Below are 26,262 nucleotides of genomic sequence, written 5' to 3'. Positions count from 1 at the left end.
CAAGACACCGCTGCCATATCTGCTTCTGGACCTGAACGTAGAATATCATGCACTATCGCAGCTTCAACACCGAAGACGTCACCTGATGACAGAGGTAGATCTAGAAGGTAAAAACTGGGGAGGACAGTCAGAACCCACCCTATATCATGTTCATCATATTTACTATAAACTTTCAAAAATATATAAATAATCGATTAAATTATTTTTGTCACTCAAAACACTGAGAGGCTCTAGACCCCCTTGGCCCGGGCTAAATCTGTTACTAACTACCTGATGATAAATCATCCTCTGAAGACATCATTCAAACTAATAAAGAATTTCTTCAACTTCTGAAGGATTTAAACCTAACCAACATAGTACACATGCTACGTACCTACATGCCAAAGCTGAAAGCTGTCCAAAATCTGCTAAGCAAATTTACCATCCTCGTGGATTTCTTCTCTCAACTATTACCATAGAATCAAGAAGCCATTTCAGCACTTCAGCGCCTTCATTGCTTGTTGTAGAAAACATTTTACTTATTTTATTTGTATCGTTATCTATTTTTGTAATTCTGTGTTATAAACAGTCGAACAGTGAATGAATCTTGTTATCCATCTCACAATGCAAACTACAAATAAATACATACTCATGGCCCAAGAGAAGGCGTTACCTTCTGCGGACGTCCATCTCCAGATGGGGGAATGAAATTGCAATAAAAAGACGACATTATTGAAAAATGCTTTTTAACCATTGCAAAGTGAATAAAAAATGGATTTGTTTATAATGAATTATCTCGCATAATTTTTAGTATTAAAATAGAGAATTTTCTTGAAAAACGCGATGCTTTCAAAGACCCAATATGACATCTGCCAGGATTAGTCGACAAATTTGTCAACTATGAAAAATATCGCGGCAATTACCCACTTATATATAAAATAACAATAAAACACTTTTTATATAATCCATGATAAAAGTAACACAATAGATTTGTAATAAATAATTATTGTTAGTAGTAGTAATATGAACTTTATATGATAATAACAGATGCAATCTTCTGCTTAACAGTATTTCATTTTACGTACGTACAGTCACGTAGGAAAGGAAGGGGTCCGGGGGGTCCGAAGCCCCCCTTCGAAACAAGAAATGGAAAATAAGGAAGGATGAAACAGACAGAAACGAGAAAAAGAATCAGCGTTAAAAATAAGAAGCTACAGTAATCTTTTGATTACTTTTTCTTATGAGGAGATTTGTATTACTTGCAATACATGGTGGCGAATGAGCGGAATATCCTGTAAAAGTCAGGGAATTTGAAGTTTCTTGAAAAGTTAAGAAATTCTCAGAATTTTTGACACTAGTTAGAGAAATTTCAAGCTTTGTGGACATTTTTTATCATAATTTTTCGTCATCGCTTCTCTGCAGCATCAAACGTGTTATTTCAGAAACAATTTTCTACTGCTTCTTTAACCTGTCATTTGGAACAGACAGTAGTTGACGGAATAATGAAACCAAACGGGTTATGTAGAAAGAAAGTTCTGTTAACATTTGATTCAACAGAGAAAGGAACGCAGATATTGTAAAATAGTTTACAAGACATTATTGAATACTTGCAACACATGCTATAGTTTTATAATAGTTGAGGTCATAATGAAAGGAAAATTGTTATGTTTGAATGAACAAAGGAAGGAACGTAAATATTGTAAAGTCTTTTTCAATACTTTTTTACTCTTTTACTCGAGATTTGTTCATAGTTTTTTTTTATTAAAATATTTACTAAAATATCCTCATTTTATTGTTTTAACAATTCAATATATGTTGCCAATAAAATAGTTTAGAGTAATTGAGCTCATGGTGTGATAGCCACAGTATTTCATGTCACGGTCCTCCTCCCCCCTCCGATTACGAAATTCTGGCTAAACGAACCAGTAAATGTTGCCAGTAAAATAGTTTAGTATGATCAAGCCCCTGGTATGATGACCGTAGTATTTCAAGTCACGGTCCCCCCTCCCTTTAGGAAATCCTGGCTGCGTGCCTGATACGTACATAAGCAAAAAATCTATTCTAACAAAATAAATAATGCTAATTATTTTTGACAACAAACAACATACTTTTCGGCACCATAAATGTTCGCTTTTCTCTAATTTTTGCTTGAAAACTAAGCATCAAAATTAACATTCAAGCATATCAATTTGAGCAACTTTATTTTCATCTATTGATTGACATAATTTTTTTTCTTACCCTTACACAACATTGTAGTAAAAGTTCAAGAGTAAACCACAATTGTCCATTAATTATACCATTACTGTTGTCTTACTAGTTACATAATGAAGATTTCAGTGTCAGTGTTGTTAGTGATAATGTTAATCATAATGCAACGTCAGTTAGAATATAGGGATGATTTTTTGGGGGGCAGTGAAGAATTTTTTATATATAAGCTACTTAAGTAATTGAAACGATGTGAAGTGTAAGCTTTTATTCTTAATTTTTGACAGAAAAACGATGAAAATGGGTAAATTTATTTGTAAAGGGTAACGAAACAGACACACGATAAAATTCGACGGACGTTCGACTTGAATTTAAAATGAAATTCATACCTCATGCAGTCAATCTAAAACAACATCGTAATTTCAGATGTTGCTTGTAAGTGTGGGGCAAGGGGAAGATCTTTTACCGATATAAGAGTTACACGTTTTATTTCTCAAACCCAAAGAGTGGGTAATTGCCTCCGTTAACCTTCCCAAATAACACCTGTGATTAAAAAATTAAACAGTGTTCAACTACCGGAAAAGCTAACACAAATTGAAACATCATTTTTGAGTAGTTTCATTAATACGTATATTTGTACATGGGAGAAAACCTATTTAATAATGCTGATTAGGAACTCAAGAGTCTGACCAAATGTTAGTGCTAAAGAAGATACTGGTAGATGGTAAAGATTCGAACATGATACATTCCGAATTCATTGGACAAAGTGTTCAGAAGACAGAGTAATCACATTAATAGCATGTGTAACACCCTACAGTCTACACTAGTAAGCAGAGAAGATCATACAGATGCTGAATGTATATTTGTTCTATGGTATCCTAATAAACATTCCTTATAGAACTTGACGTAGCTCGTAATACCTGTTACCAAATTTTGGTTGTTGACCAGGGACCGTCCCACCGTGCTCCGAACGTACTATGAAGAACTTAGGTGTAGACACATAACAGGTCAGCAAAGTGAAGGCGTATACCAAAGTAAAGCTGCAGCGGTATGGGGACTTGCGTTATTACGCTGAAGGATGGATGTTTATATCGACATACTAGTTATACTCTCTTAAATGAAGGGCCAGTGATAAGCAGGAAGTGCAATTTATCATTTCATAATCATTCCCCATTCCAGACTGTCAGATTTGGATCATGCGAATGCTTTTTTTTTTTTTTTTTTTTTTTTTTTTTTTACTGTACTACTATGGACTCACACAACAATCAGTGTGCACAACACAGAAGTGATTATCATCGCTGATTACCACTGTTTTCTATTCAACACCACCAATGGCTCTCAAGTGTTATCTGGTAGTGACAACATTGACCTGCCACTGTCAATTGCTTTATTATTGTTTGTCTAATCTTGTATTAGTGTTCACTGAATACAACTGAAACTACTGTGGTTCTGTTGTACTAGTGATTGCTGTTCTATCACTTATGACGCCCTGAAAGTTTGTAGGGGCTGCCCGGCGCATCTCAGAGATACGCCTGCTATGAAAACATAATGGGTGTAGACCGCGGATGACTACTGACAAGTCATGACTCAAGTTAGAGCCAAGTCCGTGAAACTATAACCCAGCCTCTCCTAATCCCACTATACAACAACATTCGAAGTAAATTGTACGACAGGCTTTCGTTGATTTCGTCCTCGCGAAGCAGACATACACTATAGTTTCTATGGTCATTCCATGTCTTGATGATTCCCTACTTGTGAATTTGGTGACTTCAATCCCTCGAGAAGAATGTGGTTGAAGCCTTTCCACTAAAAAAAAAAAAAAAAAAAAAAGACTGGTTTTGCTCCAGGATACGGGTGAATGAAATAGATCTTCGAGTACAAAATACTAATCGTTGCTGCATTATAGTATTAATAGAGACTCAGAGTTACAGTTAGATGTTAAACTTCAACAACTTACCATTGTGAACAATATAACGCAATATCACTCATTTGAACCACATTTGTGCATTAATGAAAGAAAATCCAGAGAATGTTTGTGTTACGTCTGACTGGGAATGCACACAAATTTCACCAGAACACCAAGAGAAGCTTTTATCATGCATAAACAACAAACTGAAATTAAATCGACTAAACTATTACTAAAAATCAAAATCAAAGACGGAAACATGAACAGAAGGATATTTCCGTTAGTAGTAATAATAATAATAAAAAAAAAAAAACACTGTGGGTATGTTTTCTCTAATACAACAACGACCAGCATCACTTCAGAATATTCAGATATTTGGAAAGAAATTGCAAAATATACACTCCTTTACAAGGAATTAACAAACCCATACAAACAAACAAGACGGAATAAACTAGATATAACCAATAGGAACATTACAAATTGTTGTTTTCCTGTTAAAGTACCTATAAATATATAGCTCTTTATCTAACAGTAAGTTATAATATAAGCACCATTTTTTCGTTTATGGAATATTACTTTATTTCAGATTAAGAGAAAGCATTTCTTAAACAACGTTTTCGAGCCTTTTCATCTTTTTTGGTTTTCTGGTTCTTTTTCGATTCAGATGGACCGTAGAATTTCATTAGACTCTGACACGTGGAATTAGGGGAATAGCCACGAGAAGAAAATCATAAAGGTAAAAAACCACGCGGAGAAAAACACACAACGAGGCTATAATCCACATACAACGGATTTGACACCTGGTCTTATCCGTCAATCTTCAAAACTAGCAGATGCCCCATATAGATACTACGACTATCCTACCCTCTGGATAAATGGTGTATTGTGATTTTCATACTAAATTCAGCATAGTCTACATTATAGATAGAATTTCTGCTTTTTTTTTTTTTTTTTTTTTTTTTTTTTTAACGGACGATGTGTAGACTGAATTTTTTATATGCGTTTCTAGAAGTGCATAATACATTTGTACTTTCCAATTCTATAATATGGACACATAGCCTAGTTCTTTGCCCCTTACAAATTCTATCGACAACATGAGTACCATAGTGTTCATACCGATTTCTTGATCTGTGTATGCAACTATTCCTATTTTATACAATCGAAGTAATTCCCTTCACAGTCTATATAATCTGTAACACGCGTGAGAAAAAAAAATACATGAACTCAATTTGACTGATTATTGTAATTCAAAGAAATAGATACCATTCGGATGTTTCTCATATGACCCCCCCTTCCCCAAGGTCCATTATTCATTCTCGGAATTGTCCTAGTTTTTTTTAAGGACAGAAAAATGATTAAAAAAATATTTAGTGCTTGTGACTTTTACCAAACTTATATTCCTCTTAAGTAGAAATGTTTTTTCGAAAAACCTGTTTTTTGATTTTCGGAAAATTCGTTTTTCGATTTTTCGTTTTTTCGAAAAATTTTGATTTCGTTTTTCGCTTTTCAAAAAAATTTCTCGTTTTTCGATTTTTTTCGCTTTTCGAAATTTTTTTCGTTTTTCGTTTTTCGAAAAAATTGTCATTTTTCATTTTTCGAAAAATTTTTCGTTTCTTTTTCTTTAAATTCTCTACTTAATTTTTAGGTTCCACATTCTTTAAATACGAATAATACTTTTCTTTTCTTTAAAAAAAAAAAATCATCCTGTCCCAAATTTTCATCAGATGCCCCATGTGGAGACCTCCCTCTCTTGACACTACTTACGTTATGTAACCCAGAAAGAACGCACATACGCCACATTGTTTAAAAAGAAGCTATGTTATATGTTTAATTGAAATTTTGCATTTTTCTTTTTCTTTCTTTCTTTCTCCGTTTTTTACTTACGAAATTACCATATAACATACAATATAACTAAAACTAGTCGCTTCCGATTGCGAAAATTAAAATTGTCGTTCATTGATTTTAATAAATCTTTAATTGTAAGCTGATACGCATTTAAAAAAAAAAAGTCATGACCAAATAATTCTTCTAACATTTGTTTACAATTTATAAGTTACGTTTGTCATAAGCATATGTCTAAATTTTAGCGTCTCAAGTATCAACAAAGTATACACGTTAAAAATAATTTCTTAACTGAGAAACCGTTTCTTATATCTGTGTAAAGATAAGAAAAAAGAGAAACAATTCTGTTAAAAATTGGTTGCCTGGTAACCTTAATAGTACATCTACAGTAAAATAGTGTCATCATCTGAAGTGCATGATAAATGTAGTATTTTACATATAAATGTTTAATTTTTGTTAATTTAAAATTCAGTTGTGCTTTTGATGAAACAATTGTCATATTGTGGTTCCTCCAGTTCTTCAGAGTTTTATCTTCCGAGAGGATTATTAGCAGATATCACAGCGATCAGTAGCGTACGCAGAATTTAATCAAGAAGGGGGTTCAAGCTTTGAAGCTCACAAGGTTTCAGGATTTTTGTAGACACATTTCAATATGGTAAATACATTTTCTTAACATCATCCCATTCAAGGGGATATTAAAACTCGGACCCGCCCCTATCATGGGTGCCCGAAGGGGGGAAGAGGGACCGAGTCAGTCCCCCCCCCCGACTCACGAAAATGTATTAAATTTCTTAAGAATTTCTTTATAGAACAAAAAAAAATACCAAACGTAATAAACCAGCCAGGGAGATGCCCCTCTAGAAATTTTCTTCGGGCGCCCATGACTCTTCTTGATATATGCCATTGACTTGACTACAACAGTGCTTTAATTTCAGGTACCTATCTAGTATACTTCTTCAACAAAGAGAAAGTAAAATCGTAACTGCAAAATGCATTCCGATTTATGATTTATTCAACATACAAAATGTAAACAAACAGAGAAGTACTATTGGAGGAGTGCTGAGGAGACTTATTAGTATTTATTAGGTAGAGAAGGAAAAGAACTGTTAAAAATTTTATCTCAGCTTGTGATCAGACGCAAGCATGCACCAAAGCGAAAGTGCACTCAAGTGTGATATAAATTACACATTTTCAACGAATGCAAAGAATAATTGGACACGGACAATCAAGAACTTACAAGGAAAGGTAAGACATGGAGAAAGTTACCTACTGTTTCTTTTTTTTTTTTTTTTTTTTTTTCCTTAACACATTGTTTGGTTCTAATTCGCTGAATTGCAGCCGTAACACTGTAAGGTACTTAAGTATATGTTTCTACTATATACACCTTGTTCTTTCCTTACATTGTTTTAATTACTACCACAGCAGCCTTGAGCTGATACCAATCCTTGACGCAAGATGACTAGACTACTTGTAAGTACTGGCTTCTCATGCCGTTTCTCAAACGTTAGTATAATCTCAATGTATTACATTTTACTTTATTTTAATTTATACCTACTTTTCAGAAAAGAAACATCTTTTTGTGTGCTTCTAATGAACAATTCTGATAAAATAATCGAGTTTAATTACGACGTCAGAAAGTGAACTTTATTTTCTTAAAGTTGTTAACAGAGCATGTATGTATGAGTGTGGGTAGGTGTTACCGAATTTTTGTATAGAAATGAATCACCTTAGCCACTAAGTTTCAATACAGATGCAGTAGTTCTCATGAAATCTAATCGCGTACGAAGCCATTTTGTTTTAATGTTTGACTTTGGAGAGTCACATTCTGGAAGTTTAAAAGTATAGACTACTTCAGAGACCCCTTCAACCTAGACAACCAAAACTAGTAGATTGCACACTATTCAGTACACGCGTTGAACGGGCACTTACGCTAGTAAATAATAAATTCCGTAATCAGGGTTGAATTTTATGTTTTTCTGTTGAAATTTGCTGCCTCTAGGCTGTAAGGTATTTGGCTCCCCTCAACCGTCCCACAAAATTTTAACTCAATATGAAACTTTGAATCAAAGAAAATTATTTTATGCATACTTTTGTCTCAACATTTTTGAACACATTTTAATGAATATTGGTGTGCTGATATCGTGTTCTGAGGAGCACATTCATATGAACGCCAGCACAAAAGTGTTATGCACTAACCCATACGCAACTGTCTATTGTAAAATTGTAGTAAATTTTCACCATCAATAACTAAAACCAATTAGACGGTGTTTACTCTGACCCTATTATTATTATTATTATTATTATTATTATTATTATTATTATTATTATTATTATTATTATTATTATTATTATTATTATTATTATTATTATTTAACTTTTGCAATCTTTTCGTCTAGCTTATTAAGCTTTCGTGCAACATGCGCCCCTTGGCTCTGGTCTAGTGGTAAATCTAATCCCATCTATAATTTATTTTTTACTAGCAGCGTTCACCCCGCTTCGCTGCGGTCACCCCGGAACGCAATAAACTTTGTTACTTAGATAATTTTTACTTTTTCGCTTTCAAGTGATATGATAAAAACCATAGAAGATTGCATTAAATGTTAACATTATATCGCCTGTCATTTATGTTAACCCGCCCCGCTTCGCTGCGGTCACCCCGGAAGTTTTCGCTTTCAAGTGATATGATAAAAACCATAGTAGATTGCAGTAAATGTTAACATTATATCGCCTGTCATTTATGTTAACCCGCCGAGTGACACGGTCATGCGGGTTGCATATAAATACGTTTATTTTTACCTATGATGAACTAACAAAGGATTTGTACGTTATGGACACTTGAATGGTCAATTATCTCAAGACACTGGTAATTAAAAATTAAAGTGATATGATAAAAACCATCTAGGGTCCAAATCCTAATAACCCCCCAAAAATAAAAGAAATTGGTTCAGCCGTATTAGCGTGATGAGGTAACAAAGGATTTGTGCGTTCTCTTTTATATATATAGATATAGTTAAGTTTGAACTAAACATAACTTAAACTTGAAGGTCGACATTTGAAAGCAAAACTATCATTGGGGTATGTAAAAATGGCGATACAAACAATGTCCATTTTAGATCACAGTGTTCTTTTGAAATATTTTCAGATCTACGCTACCGCCATCTTGCCCACTGCCCGGCAGCTATTTACAAACGCGTTTTTCTTACTTACTTCACGTGATTGATTTTTGATTGTAGTATGTGCTTGTATGGGCACTACTTACATTCTCATATATGGTACTTGTACCGATTATGGCCCATCCATCATATCTCTGCAGATTTACGTTGGTGCTAATAGATGACAGTGTAAACCGTGTCCTCATGACACGCGTAAACATATTTGCGCAGCTCAGAGGACACAGTTTATATTGTCATCTAGTAGCACCAACGTAAATCTGCAGAGATATGGTGGGTGGGCCATATTAGGAACCCGGGCCATAATCGGTACAAGTACCATATATGATTTAATTTCATAAAGTAAATAAAAAGGACTGTTCAACAAGTATTATATTCGTGCTTTCATAATCGAAAGGATCTTGGTTTGAAACCCTTCTTCAAAAGATCTGATTTTTAAAATTCTTCCTTCTCCTTATATAAAGATCTTTCTCTCCCTACGCAATCATTTGATGCTTAAAAAAAGAAGAGTTTTCCACCTTAATTCGACAACTGCTTGTGTGATTCTTACAGGTTTTACTGTGATACTATGACTCATAATATGCTTCACAAAGTCAATTTTCCTCAGCATATGAATGCTCTCCGATAATTTTTTTCTTCAATTCTAACCTTGCATAAGTGAATGTCCCTATATTTGAATCCCTCTCTGTTCCTATATTATTGAATCTCTCACTTTCTCCCAATGCCATCCGTCATGAACTCACATGGCCTGGGGTCAAACGTCCGACTCTTAAAACCAGATGTACTCCTTTACGAATGACCATGATGACTCCCTATATGTTGTTTGTTTTTAGTAGTCTGCGGTTATTTAGACACTTCAAACAGGAAACGTAGACATAAAAGACAGTAAAACAATTGCTTTCGTTCTGGAAATTTCGATCTCCAATATGCTTATAGCAGTGGGCGATTAATCACAGGAAAAGTGCATGATATTCTTGCAAAAGTTGTGCAGGACCGGCACGTAAATAGCCATGACATTGCCGATAACTTAAACATCCATCACAATGTTAAAGTCATTCGAATAAAGCTGACTCTAAAGTGTTCGTTTGGCACACTACAAAACCATTTTTCTGAAAGCAGCCAAAGATAGTGATATTCTGGATTTCGATTAAAATGACTGAAACTGTGATATGTTGTAGATGTTGTAAATCCTGAGAAAAAAGTCTCAATAGACACAACCACCAATCACTGACCGTTTGGCCACTACAGTGTCGCTTTTTTGGAAACAGTAGCTAACGATATTCTGGATTTCGTTGGAATTGCTTGAAACCGTGGTATGTTGTAAGTATTGTGACCTTGAGGAAAAGTCTTAATGGGCACAACTATCACTCACTGACCGTTTGTTCACTACGAGGTCATTTTTTGAAAGCAACCGAAGATAGTGATGTATTGTATTTCGGTGAAAATGACTGAAACTGTGATATTGTAGATATTGTTATCCTGAGAAAAAGCCTCCATGGACACAACCATCGTATTATGATCATTTGGCCATAGGACTGCCAACTCTGGAAAATAATAATAATAATAATAATAATAATAATAATAATAATAATAATAATAATAATAATAATAATAATAATAATAATAATAATAATAATAATAATAGTAATAATAATAATAACAGCTCCCCCTCAAAATTCCCTATGGTATAGGACTGAGTGTGAAATATCTTTGTTCGGACCCATTCATGGGAAGGAAATGTACTATCGTGAACAAAAGTGCACTAACACCTGTATTCTGCATATCCTTAGTACAATCACTAATAAGCTTAATAGATATATTATGCTATAAATGAGAAACTGAAATCGCATTGATCATTTTATTGTATTTAACAGCAACTACCACTTCTTTAAAGTCATTGAAACAGATAAACAAAAGTATATTAATTTTTACGTGACAATTTTCATTTGGAAAATGAAATTTATTCTTTAAACTTATACTTCAACTACAGGAAATTGCTTTAAGAAATCCTTTTTCATTCTCAATAAATATATAAAATTCAAATTTAAGCAAATTTCAAAATTTCCCTGATACAGTCCCTGTCTTCTTTAAAATTATCTAAACACATCAACAAAATACAGTATATTAATCATTTATAAATGGGGAAAGGTGATAGTTTTGAATATTCAGAATGAAAATTACTTTTTAAATCTATACTTCGAACTAGATACAAATTTGAAAAAAAAAAAAAAAACAGCCATAAAGGGGTTGGTAAGAAGTTTGTACCAATCACCGGCTTTAATCAAAATAACAGCAATATTTCCGACCAGGCCGGTTGAAAACCGGCCAGTTGGCAACCCTATTTGGCCACTACAGGTCCATTTAAAAAAAATAGCCGGGTATAACAATTTTTAGATCTCGATGTAAATGAATGGAAGTGTGATATGTTGTAGATGTCGTGATCCTGAGAAAAATTGTCTAGGGCTTTCCAGTGCTTTGTTTTATCCGTGAGATGAGCATGTGAATATGGGCAATGCTTAAATGAGGTTCGCCGTTACTCTCCCCATCCCTTTCCAGGTTGTGTGATATGAATTTTCAGGATTTCATACAATTCTACCAAAATTCCAGAGTATCCTTACCTTCTGCTGTTGAAAAAAAAAATGTGGCTCCGTAGTTGCCAAATGGTCACTGATTGGAGGTTATGACCATGAGACTTTTTCTCAGGATCACAATACCTACAACATATCACGGTTTCAAGCAATTCCACCATAATAAAGAATATCGTTACTTTCTGTTCCTTTTTTAAAAAGTGTCCCTGTAGTGGCCAAACGGTCGTTGATTGGTGGCTGCGCCTGTTGAGACTTTTTCTCAGGATCATAATATCTACAACATATCACGGTTTCAAGCAATTCCATCGAAACCCAAAATAACGTTACCTTCTGCTGTTTTCAAAAATGTGTCCCTGTAGTGGGCAAACGGTCAGTGATTTGTGGTTGTCCCCGTTGAGACTTTTCTTAGGAACACCATATCTACAACATACCACGGTTTGAAGCAATACCGTTGAAATCCAATTTCCGTAAAGATTGTACGGGGCCCTTTGTTATTTCGAATGGGGCATTGCCCCTGCAACTCTTTTCTCGCAAAAGCAACAAAACCCGTATTTCCTATTTTGAAGTCGTCTTTGCATCGGCAGAGTTTCGTTTCTTTAAAGTAGCCCTTTTAATCACGAGAACCCTTTTTTGAAAAGGGACTCTATGCCCCCTTAACCTATTTTCCGAAAGAAACAAAAAAAAAAAAAGTGTCGATTTATTTTCGGTTTAGTATATATGTGTCAAGTTTGAAGAAAATCGGATGACGAGAAACCATTGTGAAGCTATCTCATTTACACTTTCACTTTTTAGACTTGACGGGTTTTTGCCCCAAAGTTCTTCAATTATTGAGAACTTTTCTGAAATCTATAAAAAGGGACCTATACTTTACAGTGACCATAAAAAGGATGTGTGTAAGCAGATAACACACACTTACCTGTACAAAATACAAACACTCATCAGTCACATTGAAGAGTAGGAAAATTATTTTTTCTAGATCACTATTTGTGCCTGAAAAGTTTTTTTTTTTTTTTTACTTAGTGCCAAATATTAATAATGGTTTACAATAACATAAAGGCAACGGATGATTTTCAAGTTAACAAATATTAATATATACATTCACTAAGGAATATAAAAGCATCACGCTAACGGCTAACAGTTGTATCGTACTACTTCAAATTTGTGTCATTTGGAAACGATACCGATACATCTGGTTATCATTTAGTGAGAAAGTATTTCGCTACCAGTAGCTAAAATAGTTGCGAAAAGGACACAACTATATCCCACAATCTATTGCGTTATATTGTCATCTATGTTTGTATAAGAGCTCCCTTAGTTGAGGGACAGGTACTCCAAGTCTTGCTCCGTGATACAACTTGTGAATTAGTTGCTTGACTATCTATAATTTTTACGTGTTTCATTTTTGAAAATGTGATTTTTTAAAAATTATATTCATACCTGCTGCTATGATTTTAATGGGGTTTGGATCTGTCGTAGTGGCCTCGCCATCCTCGTTCCACGAGCGCCTAGTTTATTCCTGTGGAATCTTTTTCTTGTTTCTTTACTTCAAATTTATATTTAATTATATTATCTCATTTATTTATTTATTGTTCACTTTCATTATCACATTGTCTACAAAATTCCGTGGTACACACACCAAATCTCTCGGTACACCCACTGAGAATAAGAGTAATAGCGTCTGTACTGTGATCTTACAAATGTCACAAAGAAAGGCTAGTTGAGGATAAATTTTAGCATTATAATTACTTAATAGATGACATGGTATTCATATAATATCAACTTTCACGTTAACAAGAAAAGTAAGCTAATATTACTTCGTACACACTGTGCTTACAGATTAATGAACATAATTAATATGAAATCATTCGGATAATCTTCAAAGGATGAGTATTTGTTATATCCTAATTGGTTCATTGCCTGATTGTCATTCATAATGGAAGGAATCTGTTGTCTTTTTAATTATCACTGAAAACAACATTAATAGGTAATTAGAAAATAATGTTTGATGATTGATATTCACTAACTCATCGGGTATAATCTTTCAATACATTCAACACGAAAACAAATTAATGTTCAACTTATTTGTTCTATGATTTTTTTCTTCTAATTCTTGTTCCAAATAACAATTAGCGATCCTCCCCCCTGAGAAAAATTGTGTCTACCTCTGAAACCAAACTTTCATAGCTAATAACTCGAGAACAAAAGGTCTGTACAGGAAAATGTATTGTATATCTACAAAGCAAATTAATTTCTGCTTCTAGACCAAGCTTTATCAAACTCATAAGACATCTTTAAATAGCATTATAAATATCAAATTAATAATGAAAAAAACGAAACAACTGGTGACGAGGACAATAAGGCAAATCACGTGAAATTTAAATTTATGAATGAATCTACAGTAGGTTCGCAGTTATTGGATCTATTATATACATTCCCATACCCCAAGTTTTGACCTCATCAATATTTCGTAGGATTTAACCCCCAAAAAATATTATGTTTGAGATTAAGCTGATGCCAAACAGTACTGTATACTTTAAATAACTTTAAATACCCTCTTATACCCCTAGTATGTAAAGTATGTACCCTCTTATATACCAAGTACGTGAAGTTTGAACCTTACCAATATTTTTAGGAATAACCAGAAAATCTTATTGTCAAAACAATTTTATTTAAAACAAAACTAATAACCTCAAAAAAAATACACTTTATCCTTAATAAACTGGATACATATTTCCATGTATGAGATATGTGATATCGATAGCGAGTGATAGATCATCGCTATCTGTCAAGATGTTAACCAAATTAACTCAATTAACGAATTAGGTCGAGATAATCGTTTTAGCTATGCGTTGCAATAATAATAATAATAATAATAATAATAATAATAATAATAATAATAATAATAATAATAATAATAATAATAATAATAATAATAATAATAATAATAATAAAGAATTCACTTTCGCTTAACATAATCGTGTAAAGTAACAAACGGACGATCGTACTATCTTTACAATCTGATACGGCCTACTAGTACGATGCTAATAAACAAGCAAAGAAGAAGTTAAATTAAAGCGATGTCGTGCGTAAGATTTGGATTTTTGTATTTAGTTAAACTTACATCTGTGGAATACAGAAATTCTTAAAAGCTGAATAGTGCATAGAAGTGAATTCTAGAAAAAAAAGTTTCACATTTCTTTTAATTTATTTTAATATTTATGTTTTCTTATTTTACATTAATTTTACTTGTATAATTTCTATTTATTATTACATTTTACTTAGTTGAGAAAAAGCAGAAGAAAGTTAGTATATGTTTCTGATAATTCTAGGATTCTTTCTTCAAAAATAACTTTAAAATTGTTCTAACATTTGGTGAATAAACACAATAGTTTAAGACGAATTCCTAACTTTGAGAAAACATTTTTTTTTTTTTTACCAATTGTATGTTTATATACTAAAACTCAAGAAAAACGTGAATATTTAGTCAGTGCAAGGGAGTATGTAAAAGGAGTTTCAGAGTTTAATTGCCCCCTCTCCCAGGGGGTGAAAGTGCGGAAAAATAACTACGACGTGTCCCAGTTCCTAAAAAAATTACAATGGGGAAAGATAGACAGGGGGACAGGGGGACATGCAGAAATAGTTTTAATGATCTTGAAATAATGACTCTTCCTTCGACGTATTAATTTGAAATATTAACTTAACTGAAAACAATTCCAGCAAATTTATTGTTAACAAAGATATACACTGTTGCAATACAAGAAGTAAAGAAGCTTTTCACTTGCATACACACAGCACAAACATAGATCAGTCACTCATAAAGGTTCTCTATTATATAATCTGCTTTCATCATGTATTTTAAAAATCATGTTTCTGTAAATGACTTTGGAATTAAACTTAAAAGGTATTTGATAGAATAATATTCTTACTCTATTAAAGAATATATTCAAAATAATTTGTATGTGCAAAAATAAAATGGATAATACGATATATTATTGAATCTGAAGTATTCTAAATGTAATAGTTGCATATATATATATATATATATATATATATATATATTTATATATATTTATATATATATATATATATATATATATATATATATATATATATATATATATATATATATTTCAAACTGACATGTCCAATTTCATTGCGTAACGATTAACGGATGCAATAAATAAATAAATGAAATGAAATGTAAAGTTTGAACATTTCTCAGTATTGTAAAATATTTTTTTAATTAATTAAGTAATTTTTCTTTCTACAAACAAATTATGTAGTGACTCTCCAGCATGGACCATACCAGAACCGCTTCCATAACAATTCCATCCGAGGAGTTCAATCGTAATGGTCACTAGTCATGAGATCATCTTAGTTAGAAAGGTACTAAGTGTGGATTAGAAGTAAACATCCATTGCAACGTTGTATGTAAAAACGTCCAGGCGAGGAAGTCACCGAATATGACCGTAAAAGGTTTAGTCGTCACTGAGGGTTTGGTCTCAGAAAGATTGTAGTTCCGAAACTATCCCGGTTCGTGAACAAAAATATAAGATTTCCTAGAAGGTGATGTTGCAACAAAGAATAACAAGAAAAAAGGCTTCGTGTTGAAAAAGTAGGAAATTTCAGAAATGAAAATCTTAGCGTTAGAGCATCAAAACAAGTAAGTGTAAATGCAATAAAAAATATATTTAGCCTAGAGGAAGCGTATTAAACGCATCAACAAAGAATTATATAATATGTATTATGTTGCTGCACTAAAATACACAGATTTTACATAGATAATAATTTCATGCATAATATGAACAAAATGCAGTAATAAAAGTCGTCTTCCTTATGGACCAAACGTGCATTTCCCACAAATTGGAATTGCTATGATATTCTAAGACAAAATATAAAAACAGAAGTAATTCGAAAGTGTGTATTTAGATATGCAGCTATAAGTTTATAGACTATAAGTTTAAAAGAAAGTAGGCATCAGCAAGAAAAGCACTCTAGAACATGATACAGACTTTGAAAACAATATACAGGATGGTAAGAAAATATTTAAACAAACTTCGGGACCTGATTCCCGACACTGAAACCAGCAAAAAATTCCTCTGGAACCTTGGTCAGTGAGGGATACTTTCGGTGATATAAGGTGCCGAAAGAGTGGGAAAATGAACTTCAGAGGGCTAAAATTCAAAAACAACGCAACGTAGATAGTGCGGTTTAGGGATATGACACTCGAAGTCGTACGTGCTTGATTCAAAAATGTATATTTCAAACCTCCGCAACATGTGTGCGAGGGATTCCCGAAAGGAACGTAGGGATTACTTGCCAGGTTATAGGGAATCTCTAAGTTCCTTTGGGGAATACCATATTTCCTACTACCTACTTACTCCCTCCCAGAATTTTGCTAACTGTGTATATCAACAGTTTCTGATGTACTACTGCAAATAGTGTGCTTTAAATGCCTCGAGTTCACAAGTAACAGAAGGAATATACATGTACGTATGTCCATAAAAACATAAAACATTCTATCGCTAGTGTAATGAATAAGACAGACCAATTACTTCATGCCAAGACTTCCGTGACCCTTTTCCAGTATTTATTTAATTAGTAAGACACTAGAAAACCAACTAAGGCAAAACATATTTTTAATTGACTATCGCACGTTATAATGTATCATGATTAACACGTATTAGACAGCTGTGACAATTATGAATTAGCCATCAATCAAAACAAAACAAATGTATGAATGATTAATGTCAATATTAAAATAAATAAGCCATATTTCAGTTAAATTTTTTCTCCTACCTTAATTAAAATAATAAAGCCGGTAATAAAATGTAATATATTTCTAGGTAAACGTTTAGCCTGTCCTCTTAAATCTTCAAAGAAAAATTATGAGAAGTCCTTCAGTTTAACACTATTTAAATTATACAATGAAATCGAAATGGTCTCCCTTGACACAATATACTTGGTAGTCAGGGGTGCCCATAAGGGGGGGCTATGACGCAAACTGCGTCATTGAAATATTTGGGGGGGTTAAAATCCATATAGATATGTTTGAAGGTGTGTAAAAATTAATCGAAAGGAAGATATTTTTCATGGAAGAACACCTACGGATAAACAATTGGGGGGGGGGGGCGTCATGGACATAAGGGGGGTGGGCAACACTGTGGTAGTTACACTTAACCACTGACTTAATAAAGTAATAAATCTGTACTCCTTCTCAGTGGCGTATTTACAATTTTGTTTCGGGTGGCTTCTCTAACTTTAGTCCTGAAAATGTGAAAATTCTGCAAGATATTTAATTTACTTTAATATGATAACTAAAATTTGGAGGGGCTTAAGCCCGAAAGACCCCCCTAAATACGCCACTGGTCGTTCTTACTCTATTTATTTACTTATTTATAAATATTTGGTATTCCTCAACCTCCTGGTTACTTTCGCTCTATACATATACACGACATTTAGGCTTCCTATGTCCATAAACTACGTAATTAAGCTATTTTTCATGTAGCTTTTACAATGGCTAACAGTATTTTTTTTAATTGAGAAAACACAGCAAACAGGAAAATAATCATCGGCTTAATTTTACATTATATGCTCCAGTTGGTATTCCTTTGCATACACAAAAAGTAGGACTGGTTTTGAAGTATGGTGACAGATAATATATATCTTTACAGATAAGGTACGCACGGTGACTTATGCGTAAAATACCCACGAAATCACTATAAACTAGTTTTTTTTTTTTTTTGCCTCATCCGGCTCTAGGAAGGGTGAAGCAGGATTGCCTGCCCGTATGAAACAGGCGCCGTAGAGAAGTTTGGTGTGCGCAAAGAAGAAACAGCCCTTGTTTCTGCTGACAGACTATTGTTCCTGCATAAGGACACCAACTGGAGCAGTCTTTGTAAACTTAACCTTAATCATGTCTCAGTACAACATAATTACTGTCACGTTAATACAGCTTTTGGAATGGATGGATACCTGCATTCTGTCTGGAGGTGTTGCAGATATATGATAACAAAATAAATCCACTATCGGAATGCCTATTTCTGCGTTCCACCCACTTTTGCGAATAATCCCACAGGTTTCCAATTGGATTTAAAACTAGCTACTATATGCAAAAGTGTTCCTCTCGTAAATATTATTCAATATAAGTACAGATTCCTTCACTAATTTGAAAATGACATCTTCCAAGATTGAAATGTTCATTTTATATTCATCACGAAGGAATGATAGAGAATTGATAACTCCTAGTCACTTACATTTTTTTTTTTTTTTTTTTTAACAGATGTTATGGATCATATTCACAATCTCTTTCATAAAGGGTTCCAAGTCACTACTGGATGGAAAATACCTTCACACCATTGCAGAACTTTATCTAGTTTGAAATCACAACCTTCACGTACTACATGGGCTGTTGTCCACAAGACACGAAATAAGATTTTTCGTCTCGTCTCGTAAGATTTGTAGAAGTTTCGTCTTGTTTTGGTTCTCGAAGAATCCTTTCTTGTCTCGTCTCGAAATGTTTATTATTTGAGTGTATTGTGTAATGAATAGGGTGTCTTTAAACGCTAGTCAATGTTGTTCATTGAGTTCGGATAATCACTTCATCAATTTATAGTTTTATATCATGAATTATGTAACACTAAAATGGTATTTGAGATTTCAGGTTTGGGTAAACTAGCGTTGTCCACTTGACTCGTAAAAATCATCGTCTCCTCTCGATTGTTTCTCGAAAACGACACGCGAAAAATCATGCTTTTTGTCTTGTTTTCGAGACGAGACGAGACGAGAAATTATCAGAGGACTAGTTTTGAATCATTACAATACTGACAAATACAGTTGGATCATACTACTCGTTTCCAGATCACTATAATGCAGGTATTTGTCCTTGAGCCCATTGGAGACTTGTAGCCGCAAGTGATTAGAAGCCTGTTTCTTGGCGCTCGACCCCAAATGTTGATTGCATGAAGTTTCCTTCGCAATGTTCTTTCGGAAATTAATAGGAATAGATATGTATTCACTGACTCCAGGAATTTCTTTATGCTCTTCAAAGGTGTCTATGAAAGGCTCTTCAAAGCTGTTGGTTGGGATCGCAAAAGGTGGATAAATGTACCAAACAAAATTTTTGGATTTGTAGGGATAAAGGTCTTATTAAGCCTGAACACCGACACTTCAATGAATGCAAACTTCTTCAATAAATTTGTCTCAATAGAAACAGAACAGTGCATTGTCATTTCATTATAAGAACAATGATGGTCATTTTGCAAAACAAGTCCAACGAATACAACGAATAGGGGTTTCCATGAATACAGTCTACTTTGTTTGGAAAATTCTAAAATAGCCTATATATATATATATATATATATATATATATATATATATATATATATATATATATATATATATATATATATATATATATTAGTTTAGTGCTGATTTTAAGCTGTTCAATAATTTTTCGGTTGTTGTGCGAATATTCGTTTTCAATATGATATTCGAACAAATTATTGGTTATTCAAATAATTGTTTGAACAACTGTTCGCATAATGAATGTAGTTCGAATGTTCTTAGAACGAATTATTATTATTTTAACAGCACTACTTCGGGGCAAGAAATATCTCTAATGATGACAGCAGGGGTAAGAGTGCATCTGAAAAGGTAGGGGGACACCTTAGATATTGTTTTGGAAGCGGAGGAACGACGTCCTCCCGCGTTACCCCTCACTTTTAACCCTGGATGAGACTAGTCAAAAGCGTTTATACTTGTTTTTCTTCTGGCTCATTTGTAATTACACATAGCCAATTGCACCGATTCCGGTGTGGCAGGCCCCCCAATGCTCATGTGGGCTCCCATATGTTTGTATGAATATGTATTTTTATAGGTATTTGTTATTGTTATATGTATCGTTATATGTTTTTTTTATGAATGGGCCCCCCAAAGTTACAGAGAAGTCTTCCCTCTTGCACATAGCTGTTCAAATCTTTTCAATAACTTAAATAATGCTAGAGACTTTCACAATAAACGAATATTCACAATACTGTCGATGAAACTGCTCAAATTAGTTACACCTCTTAGAAAATTATGCCTAACCAGTTGAAACGAACTAACTGTAGATAAGACCAGATATTAGTACTCGTACTTTGTATTATTAATAATAGAAAAATAAAGCTATACTCGCTTTTACTCTATACATCTGTACATTAACACCCCGCAATCCACAAACGATTTTGTGAACGTTCCAGTTCACAGAAGGATTTGGACGACGTCGCGACCAGAGGCAACCAGAGGATAGCTGGAGTTTGGATGACGTCACAAGCCCATCTCAATCGCAGGGTGAATAAGAGGATTGCTAGCTGGAGGTCAGTGAGCCTACCGCAAGACGCAGCCAGAAAGCGAGTTAACCAACAGCGAGAAAAAGGAAAGACAAGGGCTTCTTGCTCTCATTCGTGGAAAATGGTTTGTTCGACGTACAACTGTTAGTAACGGAAGCAGCTTTTCCAAGGAGATCATAAAGGAGCCCAGTGACCTGCGTTGGAATCTCCAGGGACGATTCAGCAGACCAAGTGAAGGAAGAGCCAACCACGTTTTCACATAAGAGGACTTTCGCCGCAGAACTTCCAAGAGACTTCTAGCAAGTGAAGCTACTTCGAAAGCTAAGTACAACTTTTTCTGAGACATTTGGACGAAAGTTGAGAATTATTTAAAGCTTCTTTCATAATACTTTAGCACCCTCATTTCATTTTGCAATGAGTCCTAATTAATAATTAGTCAGTAGACGTAAGCTTGATAGGCGGATTTTTGGCTTAAAGTCTTCTTAAATTAACTTAGCTCAAATAAAGTGTTATCATACCCAAACAATCATCTTGTTTGATTATTAATACAGTGTGCTGTTTGTCTGTGCTGCCGCTTCACTGCCCTTGTCTCTATATTAACCATCTCTCTCAAGAGTGCGCGAAACTACTGTTGCTACCGAGACCAACAATAAACTCGTTTTATTGTTCAGGATTTGTGTTTCCCCGATTTTATTGACTGAATAATTTAATTTTCCTCACAGTCAATCAAATCGGAGTGCACAACTTTCTGAGCACTTTTGTATTTCAGGGACCTGGGATTGGTAGTGATCAAACAATTTCATTGCCAATATAGTTTTCATTATAGTAAGTTGTATAAACGAAATAATTTTAATTTTTCCCTTCATCTATTCCTCACCCTTCATTTTAATAACTTAAGATGGGGTAAAACGCTGTTTGATGTTGCTGGTTGAACGTAAGTTCTGATGCGAAGTCTGTAGTGGCAAATGTCCACAATTACATTTCGAAAGAAAGATAACAAAACAGTACTGTACTTTTAATCAAGCGCACTATTCAATTTGACAGTGTAAAATGGCCTTTCAACTGAAAATATGCACAATAATACATTAAATTTATCATTTTCAGCTTAAAATCAGGATTATTGAACCAGCTGTTTCAAATCTTGTCAACTACTTTTGACATATTAAATGGAAGTCCGTAAAAGCAAGGAAGGAGTGTATTACTATTTGCATACTCCTTAATTTCGTATTACTATTTTCTAACAGATGAACGGCAGATAAACGAAATAAAGTAAGGAGGAAACTTATCCATTTAATAGAAACGCCTGAAAAATCACAACTTACCAGATTAATATGGCATTGGGTAACCTTTTGTCCTCAGAACAGCTCTGGTGCAAACGCAAAATGGAATCATAGAGGTCGTGAATGGTAGTGAGTAGAACATTACACCATTTCGGGGTTAGCGTATCAACTCAGTTAGAAAATAGAGGATAGAGGAAAAATCTGAGCTGTATTCACATCCAGCGACGCAACTAGGCTAGTTGTTGTCCGGGACTTGAACTCGCCTTATCGCCCCCCTCTGTCCAATAAAACCCAAAACGCTCCCTGATATTGGCATCACACACTAATTCTCCTATTCCATTTTTTGTTGTTGTTGTAAAGCTTGATTTCAAAATTGCAGTATATAATTTAAATTTTAATATAAGATAAAACACCAAACTAATTAGGTAGTATTTGATTGTCAAATAATCTGCGAGTAGCAGGATTGACATATTCTTTTAGCCTTATCATAATAACTGCAAATCACAATGTTGTTTATAACGACTCACCAAGGGTAGTCGTCAACCTGGTTCGGCTTAGTAAGATATATAATCTTAAGTGGTAGTATTTGTTTGCATGTAAAAATTATCTTTAATAATTATATACCATTATTCTCACCTTTTCTATTAGAATGATAACGTCGATGAACGTTGCTAAAATGGTTTATTAGCTGATATACTTTATAATATATTTTCCTTCAAACTGTCAAGCACACAAACTTGCTGACTAGGTATCCATAAAAATTTACATAGCAACAACTACCCCATAATAATAATTTTACATATCTTGAAAAACATTCTTCTTTTGTTAATATGAAATTAACATTCTATTAAGTATAGTGCACATGTATGAGCACTCTCTGCCCACGGTACAGGTAATTATTACTCTATCCAAAGTATTTTGTTATATAAAAATGTCGCCCGACGATGGGACTGAATATAAAAGTCATAAACGAGTTTGGCTTTTATCTTCAAGAACCACTGGTCCGTTTACAATAGTGCTCTTACATTACATATGTTCTTTATATTTTGATCACACCTCGTATATATCTTCATTACATTTCATATATATATATAGATACATTTATAACAAATCTTTAATTTCGTTAATACTTATCTTTTATTACATTAATTATATTTATTTCATTATTATCAAAAACATCGTCGCTTATTAATATAATTAACGAGGGTGAAACACAAATTACTATGATTAATAGTTTTGATCATTATTAAAACAGTGATGTTATAAATAATGTTTAATCTTTCAGGGCGCATTAAATAACAAATAAGTTAGATGTTGCATTCTAATGTATACATCGTGGCACTAAGAGGTCATAATAAAGAAGAATCTTGTTCGGATAATATATAGGATAGCTCATAAAAACAGTCGTCGAATAATTAATTTTATAGAATAGATCTTCTTCTTAACATAATCTTTGACAGTTAAGTTTTCAACACAAATCAATCTAATATAAATAACCTTTGCTTTTAATCATTTATGAATCAAATTATAATTCCTACATATATTAAAAACATTTGGGAATTATCGTTGATTAATGAGAATTAAAGAAAATTAAATTGAATAAAAATAAAATAAATGTTCATGAAAATCTATAGCTGATATGAATTTAACCTAATTTCATTAACGGTAATCAGGTTACGTTCGTACTTGCATACGATTCTAATAAAGTACATTGCACAGCACAATCATGATTATGTCCCGTATTATTGTTCTGTACAGAAATTACTTCAATACCAGGATCTTGATGCGAAGTGCCATCTCTTGTCCTCCCATTACGTCTATCCACGTAGTTCGCTGTATTCCTGGAATTTCGCCATACATTTCGTCTATTTTTAAACCTATTTTGATTATATGGTCTAACATATGGATTGCTACGATTAATTAGGTTAGGCGGATTCCCTACATAACTTTGCCTATTTTGCTCATTTTGATTGCTAGAGTATACTCGGCTTAGGTTATGTTCCTTATTATTCACACTTCGGATATTTAAATTCCGAACAGGCACCAAATGATCTGAATTATTCTTATTTTTACCCATTCCTGCTTGTTGATTCATGGCATGGTATTGAGTTTCATAGCATTGGACAAGCATTAATAAATGGTTGAAACTCATACACTCTGTGGAAAATAAGATCTGTTGTAATTTAAATGGAAGCAAATTTCGAATCGATGCTATTATTCTCGATTCCGATTGCAATGGATTAACGACCTTTAATTCGTTGTAGGTATTTACAACAAACTCTACAACAGATTTATGCAATCGAGGATTGAAGTGTTGATTTCTAATGGTAGCATCTCTATTCGCAAGCAAAAAGTCATTTTCATAATTGGCGATCAGTGCCGCTTTGAATTCTTCATATGTACTGATGTGATCACGTACTGCTTTAAACCATAATGAACAAGGTGGGAGTAATACATGAGGGATTAATTTCATATATTGTGATCTATCTATACACATTATATTGCATTCGTCCTGGAATTTCTCTAAGAAAGAAGTAGCATTCTCGTTACACTTACCACTGAATTTGCTCATAGCTCGAATTTCACTCATCTTAACACTTAATTTTACCTTCCTTTTATCATTCCGTGTACTTATTGGGTGATAGTTCCTATCCATGACGTGATGTGTCGTTACGCCATCTATGTTTCGCCCATCTGTACCCTTCGGATGTATTTCTTCCAATATAATATCCTCATCAGACACCGGCGAAGGCGAGTTCATCTCTGGTGAGTGGGGAAACTCCATGCGATCACTACACATGTTATTACGGTATGTGTTGTCCTTAACCTGTAGCATTCTAATTTCTTCCTGTAACGTAGTTATCAATTGCGTATTTGCACGTATATTGTTAGAATTATTGATGACCTGGATCTTTTGTTGTTGAACAGAAGATTCTGTTACTTCTAAATCCTTTTTTACATTACTGATTTCTTGTCTCAGGTGATTGTGATTACCCTGGCATTCCTCCGATATTCCTTTTAACTTTTCCTCGAACTGGGAGGTGATATCGCTCATCGTCTGGATAATTAATTGTTTCGTTTCATCCGACTTCTGTTCCATCTTCTGTTCTATCGTCTGCTTCAATTCTTCGTATTGCTTGTTAGATTCATCAGACTTCTGTTCTATTCATCTACTTAATTCTTCAGAGTTATGCTTCATCGTCTGCTTTAACTCGGTAGACATTTGCATCAATTGCCGCTGTAAGACTAGCAAGATTCGGTCTTCTGATGTCAATCCTGATGTTACACTAGGTTCACCGTTGTCACTATTAGTGGATTCATTCTCCATTATTTCAGTGTCCATTTTCCTTATAATTATTCTACCACTTCTCAATATGGTGAAATTTGTACTCATTAACTTTATGACAAAAGTAAATTCAACCTTACTCTGCTTCGGGATATGAATTTACAACAAATCCCGGGTAAGGTAAACCAAAATTTTTAGCTAATCCCGGTGTGAAGGCACCAAAATTTTTATAACGACTCACCAAGGGTAGTCGTCAACCTGGTTCGGCTTAGTAAGATATATAATCTTAAGTGGTAGTATTTGTTTGCATGTAAAAATTATCTTTAATAATTATATACCATTATTCTCACCTTTTCTATTAGAATGATAACGTCGATGAACGTTGCTAAAATGGTTTATTAGCTGATATACTTTATAATATATTTTCCTTCAAACTGTCAAGCACACAAACTTGCTGACTAGGTATCCATAAAAATTTACATAGCAACAACTATCCCATAATAATAATTTTACATATCTTGAAAAACATTCTTCTTTTGTTAATATGAAATTAACATTCTATTAAGTATAGTGCACATGTATGAGCACTTTCTGCCCACGGTACAGGTAATTATTACTCTATCCAAAGTATTTTGTTATATGTTGGAATTATATCAGAATGTGCATATGTGTAGCCT

At 33.6% G+C, this 26,262-nt stretch overlaps 1 long non-coding RNA gene across 2 annotated transcripts in view; it reads left to right on the top strand.

Moving 5' to 3' along the window:
• LOC145694131 (uncharacterized) overlaps positions 1-26,262 on the top strand; it is a 191,088-nt gene that overhangs the window by 140,166 nt on the left and 24,660 nt on the right. The window contains exon 1 of one of the 2 annotated variants that reach the window (XR_014132936.1): positions 7,273-7,402. The exons of the other annotated variant lie outside the window; for it this stretch is intronic. This is a non-coding gene — a long non-coding RNA (uncharacterized LOC145694131). Of the gene's footprint in view, positions 1-7,272; positions 7,403-26,262 lie in introns of those variants that run through there. 2 annotated transcript variants of the gene reach the window in all.

This window comes from Thermobia domestica, chromosome 9 (assembly GCF_964235325.1).
Source record: "Thermobia domestica chromosome 9, izTheDome1.hap1.1, whole genome shotgun sequence".
Lineage (NCBI taxonomy): Eukaryota > Metazoa > Arthropoda > Insecta > Zygentoma > Lepismatidae > Thermobia > Thermobia domestica.
Note: the sequence above shows the minus strand (reverse complement) of the source record. Positions and strands in the feature narration are given on the sequence as shown.